Source organism: Camellia sinensis, chromosome 3 (genome assembly GCF_055761805.1).
Source record: "Camellia sinensis isolate YWXY chromosome 3, ASM5576180v1, whole genome shotgun sequence".
NCBI lineage: Eukaryota > Viridiplantae > Streptophyta > Magnoliopsida > Ericales > Theaceae > Camellia > Camellia sinensis.
Genome location: NC_138963.1, coordinates 143,789,524 through 143,805,420, shown reverse-complemented (window position 1 = coordinate 143,805,420; position 15,897 = coordinate 143,789,524).

Genomic DNA, 15,897 nt, shown 5'->3' with positions numbered 1-15,897 from the left:
ATAATTCAACTTGTGCACTTTCTCAACAAAAAAAAAAGAAGAAAATATTGCAGTCAATGGCTTAAAAAAATATTACAATCACTGCATGTCTCATCCAAATTAAGAAAGTTTGGAACTTTAGAATATCACAATCACTGCATGACTCATCCACATAAAGTATTACAGTCTGTGGTTCTTAAAATATAAAAACAATTCAAACCACCAAACCCATAAACAGAGCAGTAATAGAGATTGTATGTTTCTGTATTGTTATATCTATATCTGTTTTTGAAAACAAAAACCAACCAGCATATATCATATTTTCTATTTATTATTTTTAGAGATGGATTTAAAAACCAAAAAATATAGATAAATAATACGTTTATTTTATTCAATTCAAAAAAGATATTCAAGTTGAAAACTTTTTTTCAACAGAATATTTAAACTTTTTTTTACTTGAAACACAAACAGAATATTTAAACAAACTGAAAACACAAAGTCTTATAGATTAGTAGGAGTGTTCGCGGTTTGGCGGTTCGGTTGCGGCCAAAGGAATCTCAAATCCGCCATCCGTCCGCCAAATTGGCGGATTGAAGAAAATCAATCCGCAATCATCCGCTCGTTATCACGCATCCGTCCAAAAGGTAGCGAATCAGATCGGATTGGATCGGTTTTGACGGATCGGTATATCCGCTGCTCACCCCTAGTATTTATCACAATAATTATGAGTAAAAATTAATTTTTACTTAAATCAAGTTAAAGTCTTGTTATATTTATGACAAAAATTATCTCCAAAAAATAATTTTTCCTGAAAGGAAACTAAAATTTTAACGTAGGACACAAACATTATAGGGATACTAAACAAACTTACATATATATATATATATATATATATTATTTGCTTTGTATAAGAACATAAATTTATGGCATAAAAATATAAGAGACTTCAATGTATATGTGGAGGAATAAAATATTGGCTCAAGCCTGAAGCAATTAGGCAAAGCAGCCCAAAGGAAAGGGAAGACCCAGATGAATTTCTAAGAAGTCCATTAGAGATAGCTGGCAGTACAATGGCGCATTGTTAAGATTGTAAGGAGCAATGAAAAGTAAATATCTTCTTCTAGAAAGAGATCCGCAGAATATAAGAGGAATATATATCAGATTCATCTTCATCTAATGGTAGAAATATCAAGACAACAAATGTAAGAGTATAGGTTAGGCCTACTAGACGGTAAGTTTGTTCGATTAACTTGATCCGATGAACATAGCGATTGGCAACTTGGCCAGTAACATCTGACATAATCTAAATCATTTATAAGAGAATGATCCAATGATTAAAGGCAAAGGTAACTTGACTACTTGCCACACCAAAGTCAGGAACTGGCAGAACTCTCGGATCAAACATTGATTCAACGAATGAGATTCAAGTCAGAAAAACTATAAAATACGAAGCAGGTGAAACAAAGAGGACATGCCAGAGGTAATCAAAGAATCCTCTTTTAATACAAATTCTCATGGCCAAACAGTATTCTAACTTGACCGTCAGAGGGTCCTCCGTACCAATCCTATTCGAGAGGTATCATTGACGTTTTGGTTTCTCTTGACAGAGTAAAGGAAGAGACACGTCATCTCGCTTTTCCTGTGGAGAAAAATTCTACCTTCCACAGTAGATATGAGTATATATATATATATATATATATTTTCCCCCACTTTTCCCATCTTTATTTCTGTATTTTGAGCCCAAATCAACTTTCTAAAATTATATATGTAACTCACAAAGGTGTTTTGAGACATGTCCAAACCTATGAAGCACGGGTACGGGTACGGGTACGAGTACGAGTATTGGTATTAGTACGATACAGGTACGTCGATATAGTAAAATTTTAAAAAATAGGGTACGGGTATGCCTACGCTTGTAAAAAAATATTTATTTTTAATTTAGAGTAATGTAAAAATTAATTAAATAGTTTAATTTGTTAAGGTCTAGCCTACAATTAACATTTAATGTCAAAAGTAAAAATATAAATCAAAATTAAATGTTAATATATTAAATAACTTACAAGCCATAGTTTAATTTTAAAATCATGTTAAGTATAAAACAAAAAAATAGAAAAGAAATCTAGTGAAAGGAGTTTTGTCTCTATAATATAAGAAAATATTGTTTATGTTGGAAAAAATATGGTTTTATGGTGACTTTAATGTGAAATTAAAGTAGGTCCCAACTATTGGTTGATGTGAGATTAAGTGGGTTTAGATTCTTTGTAATAAGGTCTTTACACCACAAAAAGAATGACAAAAAATCATTAAGGATTGAATGAGAAATTGTCTCATAAAGTTGGCCTCATGAATGAGGTATTGAGAATTGTGTATAACTGCCAATCCCATATTGATTATGAAAGCTTTGATGAGTATTTAAACCTCAAGATTTTGATAAGGGTATGAGCCCTTTGGGGCATCCAAATTTTTCAAAGGAAGGGAGTTATGGATGCTTCAAGGATGGGCTTGGGCCAAGACTATAGTCCAAGTTGGTTATGGCAAAATTACCATACGCGTGTGCGCCGCCCGTCCTTTCTCCTGAATCGGGCCGGGTCCGTGATCCGTGGGTCGTGGATCTTGGATCTTGAGGTTTGGGCTGGGTTGGATTGGTGGTCCACCAACCTAATCTTTTTGGGCCAAGTCTGCTGCGGAAAATAAATCTCCCATCGGTTTTGGTCCATTACTCCAGTAGTTTTGCAGGAGTAATGTCCATTAGTTGCCAGCCTTCATGGGCATTAATTGCTAGCCTTCATGACTGGAGGCTCCTCCTCTCTCCCCCATGGTGTACAAAAGGAGACCCATCTTCCTTGGTTTTTGCACAGAATTTTTGCCTTCCAATTATATAGTCAGTTTGCTTGTTCCTATAATATTCTTCCTGTGTGAGAGGGTGCTGCTATTGTTAGTTCGTCAAAGCTAACAGAAAGTGCTTTTGCGTTAGCCGGTCTAAACCATCTTATCTTAGGAGAGAGAAGTCGACATGCCTTCAGCACTCACGGTAAGGCGGCTAATCTGTTTTAAGGAAACTGTGGTATCATATAGAATTTGGTTTGATTCCTTGTTTTCAATATTTCGGTTCCATATGTATTTTTGTTAATCATGTTTCATGTTATGTAATTTAACTGATTAAATATGAATCTATTTGTTTTATGTTATTCCACAATTTATACAACAAACTTAAAAGAGATTATATATAGTTTCCCTAAAGTGGCTATATAGATTCATATAATATTGTAGAATAACACAGTTTATATGTTTGCCCAGAATTTTTTTGCCTGTTTGAATTCCGTGACCACTAGGTTTTATATGAGATAATAAACAAATACTTATGCATGCTACTGATTGCCATACCACCGAAACCAATTTTTTTTATGGATATGCAAACTGCATGTTTCTGGATTCAATTGGTTTATTTGAATATGCTACTGTTTCAATTTATTTAAATTAATATATTTGGTGTGCCATCAAAACATATTCTTGATTGTACATACTGCCATGACATTCACGCCTTGAAAGTCAAATTTAGTCTACTACATAATTTGAATTTATGTTTGGTTTTCATGTTTAGAATATTAAATAAATGTTTGGTTCTAATTTTGGAAGCACTGCTATGGTTTATTCTTGCACAACCAAGTTTGTTTTTCTAGTATTCTAGTTTTCGGAAATAGCAGTTTAATTAGAATGCTTATAATTTGCATACTTAATTATTTTAGAATGATTTTATTTTATGGGTATAATTCATAATTCCCTTCCATGATGTGCATGACTTTTAATTTTATAATCTAATTTGCATGCTTATAGGTGTTGCAATTTTTTTTGACATGTTAAATATATTCTAGTTTTGATTTGTTACATGCTTATTATGTTAGAATTATTTACATGAGTTGTTCACATGTGTACATGGTTGGTGATTTGTTAAAAAGTTTTATATAACTCTAGACTTGTCTATAATACTTTACACGTTTATTATGTAAATAAAACTGTAAATTCATTTTATTGGTGTTATAATGTCATGTAGAATTACCTCATAATTTGAATTTAATTATGTTGCAACGCCCCCAAAATATGCAATAAATACATCCCATAATGTTTATAAATAACAGTATAAATCAGAATAAATAATCCTTTCATTACATAGATTTGGTATTACAAAAGAGTTCATGTAAATAAATGCCCTATTGGCTTACACCTTTCCAAGCCTTGACTTGGGTACAACAAAAAGAGACTAGCTCATACACGTATAGCCTTGGCTTTACAAAAATATACAATTCAGATAAAGAAGCTCTTGCTCCCAAAATGACCCTCCAAGCTATTACCTTGGTGGAGGCAAGTCACCAACACTTAAAAATGTTATTCCCAAATAGGGTGAGCCACAGCCCAGTTGGCATCATCTAACACAGTATATGAAACTTAGCAAAGGTATAAGTACACTATGCATATACAACATCAGTGATAGAACAACCACACTTTATACAGTTATAAGATACCATATTTAATTCTTAATCCATTTCCATTCTATTCATTTCATTACATGAGCCAACTTCGTCATTTCTCAATAACCCTAATGAGACTACAACTCATTAGTTCTATAATTACATTGTGGACTCTGTAGCTCGACTTTCTTCACACCCCCTTTCGAAGAGCTCGAATTGGTCCTACAGTTCGGACTCCTGTCACGGTTCTGAATCTAATCTCACAAAGTGCAATGTGAGACTGATAAACACCAAAGAGTCCAATCTGACAAATCATTTTGGAAAATCAGATTTTGAATCAAATAATACCAAAACTGGACTGCTTTGCTAGATTATAGAGTCGCCACATAAATATTTTATTTTGAAAAATTTAGGAAATCCTGACTTGTGCCAAAGGCCACGTGTCCGTCATCACCAAAGTAGCCTCGGCTTGGGAACTTAGGTACGAGAGGGGAAGGTCCTGAAATGAGCACCCTCGCTCGCCCGATCAAAGGATCGGCCTCTACTAAGCATGATATGTTGTTTTATAAACACATGTGTTCTTTTTCTAATTATTTAACTAACTTTACTATGTGACGCATACATAATCAAATATAGACTAAGTCTCAAGAAGTGGAACAAATCAACTCATGTTTGTTTTCAAAAATGGTTTGAATTTTTCACCCTCAAGTGGGCTTAAAACATGATTTGCCATTTCGCAAAATGGGCTTAAAACTCACATTTATCGAATTGTTCCAATTCAAGCAACAAAGCCTTCATCCACAGGCATTCATGTAGTTAATCATTTAAGCACATAGCGTCATGGCAAGCATGCGAAACATGAAAACACTCACACTCATGCAAGCATGTTGAAGTGTAAAACTTGCAGTGTACTCCAAGCCAAAACAAAAGCTAGTTAGAAATAATGCATGATCCTAACTATGTTAAGATGCCTAATGCAACACATGCAACATGAAATTAATAGGCTCGGCTACTAAGATAGCATATGAATGTAACAATTTGATAACATGCTTTGAAACACGTATTCAAAAAAGTATTGAAATTGCAATGCAGTTTGAATGATGCGCCGAGTCTCGGTGCATGCAAGACACATGAATGATGCAAACATGTGAGCATAAGGTATGCTAATTGAAAATACCCCTAAACTAACCATCGAAAGCGGTTAAATAAAAAGGAGAAAGACGTGGGGTTGGAAGACATACACACACGCACGCACACTTATTACAACATTATGCCCTCAGGAAGGAGGGTCCGAATAAATAAGTTAAGCTAGCTATGCTAATTAAGCTAACTATTACAAAACAAACTAGTTAACTATTCTAGTTAACTAATTATTACAAAATGAATTAATTAACTATACTAGTTAACTAATTATTACAACACAATTGAATAACTAGCTATGCTAAGCTAATTAAAATACAACACTTGAATTGAATAGTTAGCTATGCTAACTAACTAGTAAAGCGATTTGAATGGCCTCGAGGGACGAGGGATGCATGCATGCTCGGTTGCTCCAAGCGAAAACGCCACTGCCCTGCCATCGGATGCCTCTGTTTCCACTCGTTTGATATCTAAAAACTGTACCAACTTCCAGATTGCCTCTGCTCCAACACAGGAACACAATTGCACAAAAATTTACTGGTAGCCGGTCGGCCACAAAAAGTGGCTGTCGGCCACCTTAAGTGGCTGGTCGGCTAGTTTAAGTGGCCGGTCGGCCGCCTCCTTTTCTGGACTTCTACTTTTGCTGCAACAGAGAGCAAACAGAGGCAAAGCAATGCATTTCCAAGAAATGTGTGTACTGCTACCCTCATCATTTTTCTAGCTCAGAGGAGTGTAGTTCTTGGCTCTCAAGCCACCAATCAAGCATTTTCAATGCATGATGGCTAGAAAACCAACCTTGTACAAGCTTAATGAATGCACGAACAAGACCAAAACAACCACCACCCTATCATGTATGATCAAGGGTGACGGTGACCAAGACAAATGGCACATTTCATCACTTTGAGTATGAAACGTCCAATTTTCTTTGTGTTTGGATTAACGTCCGATCCAAACACATGCAATGCAACACAACATGCTTAACTTGCTCAAGTTTTACTTGTTTAATTTTGTTTACACATATTGCATTACCAAATCATTTTTTAACCGGTTCAGTCCAAGGTGAGTGTCCTCTAATGAGAAATGGGTCAACCAAAGAATGACTTAAGATATGAGAGAGATCATGCCGTTGGTTAGTAGAAACCCTGAAAAGAGGATTAAAACCATTAAGTACAAGTCTCAATCTCAAGCTTAAACACAACCTTAAGGCTAACCAACCTCAAAGAAAATGGAAAAGTGAAGAAATGAGGGAGGTTACAGATATTTCAGTGCTGAAATGAGATGCAAAATGACACTAAATCATGCAAGCAACACATGTAAGACATGCTTAAGAGCCTAAAGCATTAAGCTAGTGAAGATCACAACACCATAGGCATGCAATACAAGCCTCCAAGGACCAAACCAACTCTGGACAGAGTTAAAATATGCCAAAACAGTGGCTAAAACTTGCTGAGATTGAGGCATAAAAGGCTAAAAAAATATGCTCACATGTTAGCTTTCAAACAAGACTCAAGGCACAACTCTCAAAAGCAATGAAAGAGTGAAATAAATAAGCATGCGATAGAGCTATGATGCACTGAAATTACATGCAAAATGATACTACAACGTGCAAAAAACTTAAACACTTCATGCTTAAAGCCCTAAAACAATGAGCTAGTGAAGACCGTTACACTATAGCCATGCAATACAAGCCTCGAAAGACTTAACCAGCCTAAAACAGAGTTAAAGTAGGCCAAAATGGTAGCTCAAACATGCTGAAGTTAAGCTAACACAAGCTAGAATAATAGGCTAAATCATGAAGCATGTTGGACTAGTAAGCACAATTGCACTACAAGTACAAAAAGCAACCCAAAACAGAGCTGAACATGCCAAAATAGAGCCTAAAACATGCTTGAACTAAGCTAACATAAGCTACAAAATCAAGCTAATATGTGAAGCAACTTAGGCATAGAAGTAAGACACAAGGAGGGGAGGCTAACCCCTCCTATTTTGGACTTCAAGAGTTGATTTTTACCACTGAAATAACTCTGGATTTCGATGTTTAAAAGGGCCAAAAAGTTTGATTTAAAGGTGGTAAGAAAAGGCACAAAAGGCTTCATAAGCCAAAGAGCAAAAAAGGGAAGACAACCCCCTAACCCACCAAGGCCTAAACTACCATTTTTAAACCTTAAAAACAGAGTTTTTTATAGTTGAAAAACCAGGTCAAAACAGTGTAAAAAGATTGCCAAGCAATTGATTAAAACAAAGTCTACCTGGCAAGTCTTTTATCTCTTGAAGCACAGCACAAAATCAGTCACAATTCTGAGCTAAAACCAGCCTTAGGAGCTCAAACTAAGCCTCAAAGAACCTCAGCTCCAAAATGAAGATGTTTGGTTAAGGGTCTTAGCGCAAAAGTGTAGAGAATTCTAACTATTAAGCACAAAATAAGAAGAGAGAGAGAGAGAGAGAGAGAATTCTAGAGAGAGAGGGAGAAATTTGCTCAAAATTGTCTAACCTCTCCAAATGGGGGAGAGACCCACTATTATACAGAAAATCAAGCCAAAGGCTTGTATTCATCCCTCCATACACGTGCATGGAGATGGCCTTCAGTGAACAACAGCTGGCACAACTGGCAAAGAAAATATCTAAAAAAGGAAAAAAATGGCCGTCGGCCACCTCACCTAGCCGACTGAACACTTAAGCGGTTGACAAAGAGGAAAAGTGGCTGACAAGGCCCCTCCTCCTTCCAGGCAAAAGACACCAAGGTTTGGCCCAAAAACAAGCACAAAACAAAAAAGGATTTAGAGGCTCAAAGACAAGGCATTCTGCCAAGAACTTCGGGCGCTCAAAACAAGCACAAATAAGCATAATCATCGAGTGCACAAACGATGACGTCTAAGTCTTGAGGTCGGTCAAAAATGGGGTGTCTACAGAATCACCTTTTTCCGCGCCCTCGCCTTTTGGAAAGGGTTTGAAAAGAAGGCATTATAGTTTGGACTCCCGCGGTTCTGAATCTAGTCTCACAAGTACAATGTGAAACTGATAAACACCAAAGAGTCCAAATCTGACAAACCTTTTTGGAAAATCGATTTTAAATCAAATAATGCCAAAATTGGACTTCTTTGCCAGATACAGAGTCGCCACCTAAATATTTTATTTTTAGAGAAATTTAAGAAACACTGACTCGTGCCAAAAGGCCACATGTTTGTCATCACCAAAGTTGCCTCGGCTCGGGAACTTAGATACGAGAGGGGAAGGTCCTGAAATGAGCACCCCCGCTCGTCCGATCAAAGATCGGCCTTTACTAATCATGATATGTCATTTTATAAACATTATGTGCTCTTATTCTGGTTATTAAACTAGCTTTACTATGTAACGCGCACAAGCAAGTATAGACTAGTCATAAGACTTGGAACAATTCAACTCATGTTTGTTTGTGAAAATGGTTTGAATTTGTCACCCTCAAGTGGGCTTAAAGATATGGATTTTGCCACCAAACACAGTGGGTTTGAAACATGATTTTGCCACAACAAAGTGAGCTTAAAACTCACATTCGTTGAATTGTTCCAATTCAAACAACAAGCCTTCATCCACAGGCATTCATGTAGTTTAGCATTTAAGCACATAGCCTCATGGAAAGCATGCGAATCATGGCATCATGGCAATCACACTTGTGCAAGCATGCTAAAGCATAAAAACTCACCGAGTACTCCAAGCCAAAACAAACACTAGTTAGAAAGATGCATGATCCTAACTATGTTAAGATGTCTAATGCAACACATGCAATGATGTAACTAAATAGGCTCGGCTACTTAATCATGGTATTTGCAACACTTTGATAGCATGCTTTGAAACACATATTCAAAGAAGTATTGAATTGACAATGCAGTTTGAATGATGCGCCAAGACTCGGTGCATGCAAGATGAATGAATGGATACAAACATGCGAGCATAAGGCATGCTAATCAAAATATGTCCCTAATCTAACCATCGAAAGTGATTAAATAAAAGGGAGAAAGACGTGGGGTTAGAAGACATACACATACGCACGCACACTTATTACAACATTATGCCCTCGCGAAGGAGGGTCCGAATGAATAAACTAACTAGCTATGCAAATTAAGCTAACTATTACAAAACGAATTACTATTCTAGCTAATCAATATTACAAACATGATATTTAACTAACTATACTAAATTAATTAAATATTACAAAATGAATTAATTAGCTAAACACTTCAACTAACTAATTACAAAACAAGTAAATGAATTAATTAGCTACCACTAACTAATAAAGTAATTAAATGGCCTCAGGGGGCGAGGGATGTATGCATGCTCGGATTCTCCTCCTGAAAATGCCACTGCCTTGCCATTGCAGCCTCTGTTTGCACATATTTGACCATTGAAAATTGTGCCAACTCCCAAAACACTTCTGATCCCCTTCAGGAGCACACAGAGCAACCTTCTTCATTGATGGCTGGTCGGCTACCAATGGTGGCCGTCAGCTACCATTGGTGGCCCGTCGACTACCCCTTCCCTGAACTTCTATTTTTTGCTGCAACAGAGAGCAAACAGGGGCAAAGTAGTGTATTCTCAAGGAGTGTGTGTATTGTTACCCTCCTTATTATCAAACAAACTCAAAGGAGTGTAACTCTCGGCTCTCAAACCATCAACCAAGTATTTTCCATGCATGATGGCTACGGAACCAAGCTAGTACAAGTTTAATGAGTGTAAAACAAGACTCAAAAGGACCACCACCCTATCATGCATGATTAAGGGTAATGGTGATCGAGGAAAGTGACATATTTCATTACTTTTGAGTATGAAATGTCCCATTTTTCTTGTGTTTGAATTAACGTCCGATTCGAACACATGCAATGCAACACGAAAGATGCTTATCTTGCCTCTTTTACTTGTTCATTTTGTTTACTCATTTTACATTACCGATTCATTTTTTAATCGATTAAGTCCTTTGGTGAGTGTCTTTTAAAGCGAAAGAAGTGTCAACCAAGGGGTAGTTCAAGGCATAAGGGAAGCTTCAAGCTGTTGGTAATGAACCCTCAAAAGAGGATTAAACCATTAAACATGAGCCTCAACCGCAAGCTTAAATAACCCTAAGGTTGAAACAACCCTCAAACAAATGAAAAAGTGAAGCAAAGAAGGAGGTTGCAGAGATGTTAAGTGCTGAAATTACGCATGAAAAAGCATTAAAACATGCAACCAAGACACACAAATGATGCACATTTCTTAGAAACACTAAACTAGTGAAGGAAATTACACCACAGCTATGCAATACAAAGCTTAAAAGCAACAACCAGCCCAAAAAAGATGCAAAATAGCCCAAAATATAGCTTAAAACATTCTGAAATTAAGCTAACACAAGCTAGAATAATAGGCTAAAACATGACGCATGCTAGACTAGTAAGCAAGACACAAGGAGGGGAGGCTACCTCCTTCATTTTTGGATTTCAAAACATGTTTTTATCCACTAAAATAGCTCTGAAAAATAGTGTTTAAAAGCTTGGAAAAAGATAGCAAAAGGGTGGGAAACACAAGGGCAATGGCTTCCAAAACAAGGTACAAAGAAGGGCTATCAACCCCTCAACCTTTAATGGCCTCAGGACCCAAGCTTTAGCCAAAAAACACAGAGTTTTTATAGCCCAAAATTAGTTGGAAAACATGCTGGAATGAAGACAAGAGTAGCTAAAACAATAAGCTAAAACATGGGGTTACACTACAACCATGCAAAAAACTACTCATACAACACAAACAGCCCAAAACAGAGCTAAAGCAGCCCAAATCAGAGGCAAAAATATGTTGGAAATAAGCTAAGTTAAGCTACAAAAACATGCTTACATATGAAGCTAACTAGGCATGCAAACAAGACACAATGAGGGGAGGCTAACCCCTCCAATTTTGGACTTCAAAATAAGTTTTTTGCCATTGAAAATCCTCTGAATTTTAGTGGTTAAAAGGCCAAATTTTTTTGATTTAAATGTGAGGAAAGATGGCACAAAAAGCTATACAAGCTAAGGAGTAAAAAGGCGGGACAACCTCCTAACTCACAAAGACTCAAACTACCATTTTTATGCCTCAAAAACGTAGTTTTTTACACTTCAAAAACAACCTTAAAACAGTACAAAAAGATGGCAAAACAAATATAAAAAATAAGCTTAAAAGGTAAAGGTTATACCTCTTGAAGGGAAGAGGGATTCTAGGCCACAATTCAAGCCAAAACCTACTTAAGGAGTTCCAAGAGAGCTTCAAGCAACCTCAACCCAAAGATGAACTGGTTAAAGTTTGAAGCATGCAAGCTTCTAAGCACAAAAGCTTAAGAGAGAGAGAAGTCTAGAGAGAGAGACATCTAGAGAGAGAGAATTTTAGAGAGAGGCTCCCAAAATCTTTCCAACCTTGCAATATGAGAGATATGCCATCTATATATAGAAAAATGAGAGCCTTGGTCGAAAATATCAAGGTAGAAATATCTAGAGTAGTGTGGAACAGCTGGAGGGGAAATATCTGCAAAATATCTGAGTTTTGGACACCTGTGGCCAACCGGCCATCACTGGTGGCCCACCAATGATGGCTGACAAACCTCATCCCTAGTCGACCGGCCACCACTGGTGGCTGACCACAAAAATCTGCTTTTTGAGCCCGACTTCAAATGGGAATATCTCCTTCATCCAGACTCCTTTGTAGGTCATTCTTGTGTCTAAATTGAAGCCCCGAAAGTATTTTTTCCAATGGTGAAAGCCTCACATCAAAATTCCAAGTGTGAAAAAAGATATGTCTCTTTAAGTGAAGACTGCTCAGTTTTGGCTTAACCGAATTCATGCCTAACTTCTCCTCAGCTAGTTTTCTTCCCTTCTCTCCCCTTTTCTTCAACCCCAAACCCCTAAATAAGGTGTTTTGAAAGATTTTTCAAAGAGTTCACATCTCTTTCATTCATTTCCACTTTGTCCTTGCTCGGTTTACCGAAAAATACAACATTTAATGAAATTAGAGCCTTAGAACATCGTAGAAACTTTTTTTCAAAAATGTTTTGAAAGAGAGGGTTTTAAGGTCTAAAAATCATTTTGGTCAAAATAGTTTTGGTCTAAAAGGGGGTTGTGAGGTTGGGATTTGGCGCTCCTCTTGCCGAAGAAATCGAACCTTTGCACTGCACAACTTTCACCATCAAGTAAGCAATCAATGGCGCCCAAGTCTTAAGGGTGGTCAAAAATGGGATGTCTACGCACATCACTAACGAATAAAAACTTCAAACTTTCCTTTTACGGATATTTCGTCCGCAGGAAACCATCAAACGGGACCCATGTAAACGTAGGCTATACAAGTACTATAATTGCCATTTTACGGATATTTCGTCCGCGAGATTGGCACCCATGTATAATTTCGGGACTTTCACCCAGGATATTCCGGCTAACTTAATTATAATAGAGTCCATTCCTTTTCTCCTCCCAAACAATCATTTATACATATGCAATGTATTTAAACACATAATCATACGTTGAGCACATCCTCTATCCACTCCCAAATAACCATACATATACAATGTATATAAACATAGTCATATTTAATAACAACCATCAAAAGATTAGTTTCAATTCACCTAATCCACATGCAATTTCTATAACAATTAAAGCTATCCTCCATCGATAGCCCAATACAGTTATATCTAAACAGATATTCAATCTCAAACAGATAGTTTATTCCAAACTTCCATTGGTATGAAGTAATACATATTCAATTCCACCATGTATATCGAAGATCATCCAATTTTGCATTTTCAATGCCAATTTCAATTATTTAGACAAAACAATAATTTGATTCGATTAGCGCTAAAACCCCCTTTTTCCAAACACCAACCCAAGTACCAAACTCACTATTGTTACACAATAACAAATAACTAAGCTAAAAGCCATATGAGAGTGTAGAAAGATCCCTACCTCAAAGAGAGAAGACGAGCCAAGCAAGAGTGAAACACTAAGGACACTGAAACCCACTTTTATTCGGATCAAAACGTAGATCTTGAGATGCTCTATCTTTTTCTCAAAGGCATTAGGGTGAAGAGATCGACGGATCTAGATGAAATCTAAGAGAGAATGTGAGATTTAGAAAGAAAAACTCAAGATTTGGGTTTTTGGAAAGTTTTAGAGAGAGAGAAGGATGAAAAAGTGATTCAGAACATCGTCTTCACGGACTGTTATACACGCAGTCCGCTCGAGCGTAGAAAGTGACGCTCGAGCGTCAGACACAAAGTTCTGCTCGAGCGTGGGACTGGATGCTCGAGCATCCAATGCACTCTTCCAGTATTTGCAGGTCTGCAAAAAAATACTGAGAGTTGACAAGTCCCGCTCAAGCGGAGGAGCAAAATTTGCGAAGCCCGCTCGAGTGTAAGAATGCCCGCTCGAACGGAAGAGTCAAAATTTGGGCATCATAGGTTTGGAAATACAAGCAACCAACCTGTTCCAAACGCATAATTGCAACCCAATAACCAAAATAAAAGGGGAGACAAGGGAAACAAGATATGAATAACCATTCTAAACCACACTAACCCGAGTCCGGAATACAATAGACGACGAGTCAAAACCAGAATCACTATAACCTCCCCCCTTAAGGAATTTCGTCCCCGAAATTACAAATTAAGCTCAAAAACATAATTAAACCATTCACAACTATGTTATTCCCACAAATTCATCACCATGACCCATTCTCCGATCATCCATTTCCATCGACTCGATACACAAGTCCCACATTGAAAGTTCATTTTATAATTTCCCAAACATTTGCAATGTTTACATCAAAATCCAAATTTTCAAAATTTTACATAGCATATATAATGCTCCCAAAAGTGAGACAATACACATGATTTTCATACTCTTAAACGTATATAATGTTTATGATAACTCATATTTCCAAAAGTAAACAACATATACAATGCTTCTACATTTTCAAACATATACAATGTTCTTATATTCTATCAACCATGATCACAAAACAATAAATGTTTAAATATCAATAAATAAGTCCGGATATTTCTCTCAGACTTCCAGTTCGCGCTTCCAAGTTGCTTCCTTAACCCCGTGGTGTCTCCACAATACCTTTACTAAGGGGATTGTCTTGCCTCGCAAGACTTGGTCCTATCTATCCAAGACCCTAATCGGTCTCTCCTTATACGAAGCATCCTCATCCACCTCTAAGTCGGTCCAATCCAACAAGTGTGATGGATTCGGCTCATATTTCTGAAGCATACTAATATGAAACATGTCATGAATCCCAGAAAGCAGTGGCAGTAACGCCAAATGGTAAGCAACCTCCCCAATCCGCTCAAGGATCTCAAAAGGGCTAATAAACTGAGAGGAAAACTTCCCACTCTTCTTGAATCTCATTAAACCCTGTCTAGGTGATATCTTCAGAAAGACATGATCTCCCACTTCAAAAGACAAAGGTCTCATCCTACGGTCGGCATAACTCTTCTGGCGACTCTAAGCCGTAACTAACCTCTTACGAATAAGTGTCACTTTCTCCGTCATTTCTCGAACTAACTCTGGGCCTAACAAAGGTGTAGTACCCACCTCGGCCCAACACATTGGGGATCTACACAGTTAGCCATACAAGGCCTCAAACAGTGCCATGCTAATACTCGATTGAAAACTATTGTTATAGGCAAACTCCACTAAGGGAAAGTGCCTCTCCCACGGCCCTTTAAAATCAAGCACACAACCTCAAAGCATATCCTTAAGGATCTGAATAGTACGCTTGGACTGCTCGTCAGTCTGAGGATGATATGCAGTACTAAAGGTCAATCTAGTGCCCAAGGCACTCTGCAAGCTCTGCCACAACCTATCTGTGAAACATGGATCTCTATCCGAAACGATCATCACGAGGACCCTATGCAACCTCACTACGTCCCTGATATACAAGTCGACAAGATAATCTACCGAATCACTTACGCGCATAGGTATGAAATGCGCAGATTTGGTCAACCGGTCAACTACCATCCAAATAGCATCGCCACCCCGTTGATTCCTCAGAAGGCCCACAACAAAATCCATCGTGACATTCTCCCACTTCCACTCAGCTATAGGCAAGGGTTGCAACAAACCCACTGGTCTTTGATGCTTGGCCTTCACTTGCTGACAAGTAAGGCATTTCGATACAAACACTTCTACATCCTTCTTCATACCTCTCCACCAAAACTGGCGACTAAGGTCGTGATATATCTTTGTGCCTCCTGAATCCACCGTAAGGCACGAGTGGTGAAACTCTCAGAGTACTTCCTCTCAGCAAGACTCCGGTATAAACAAATGATCCCGGTATCTCACACTTTGGTTGG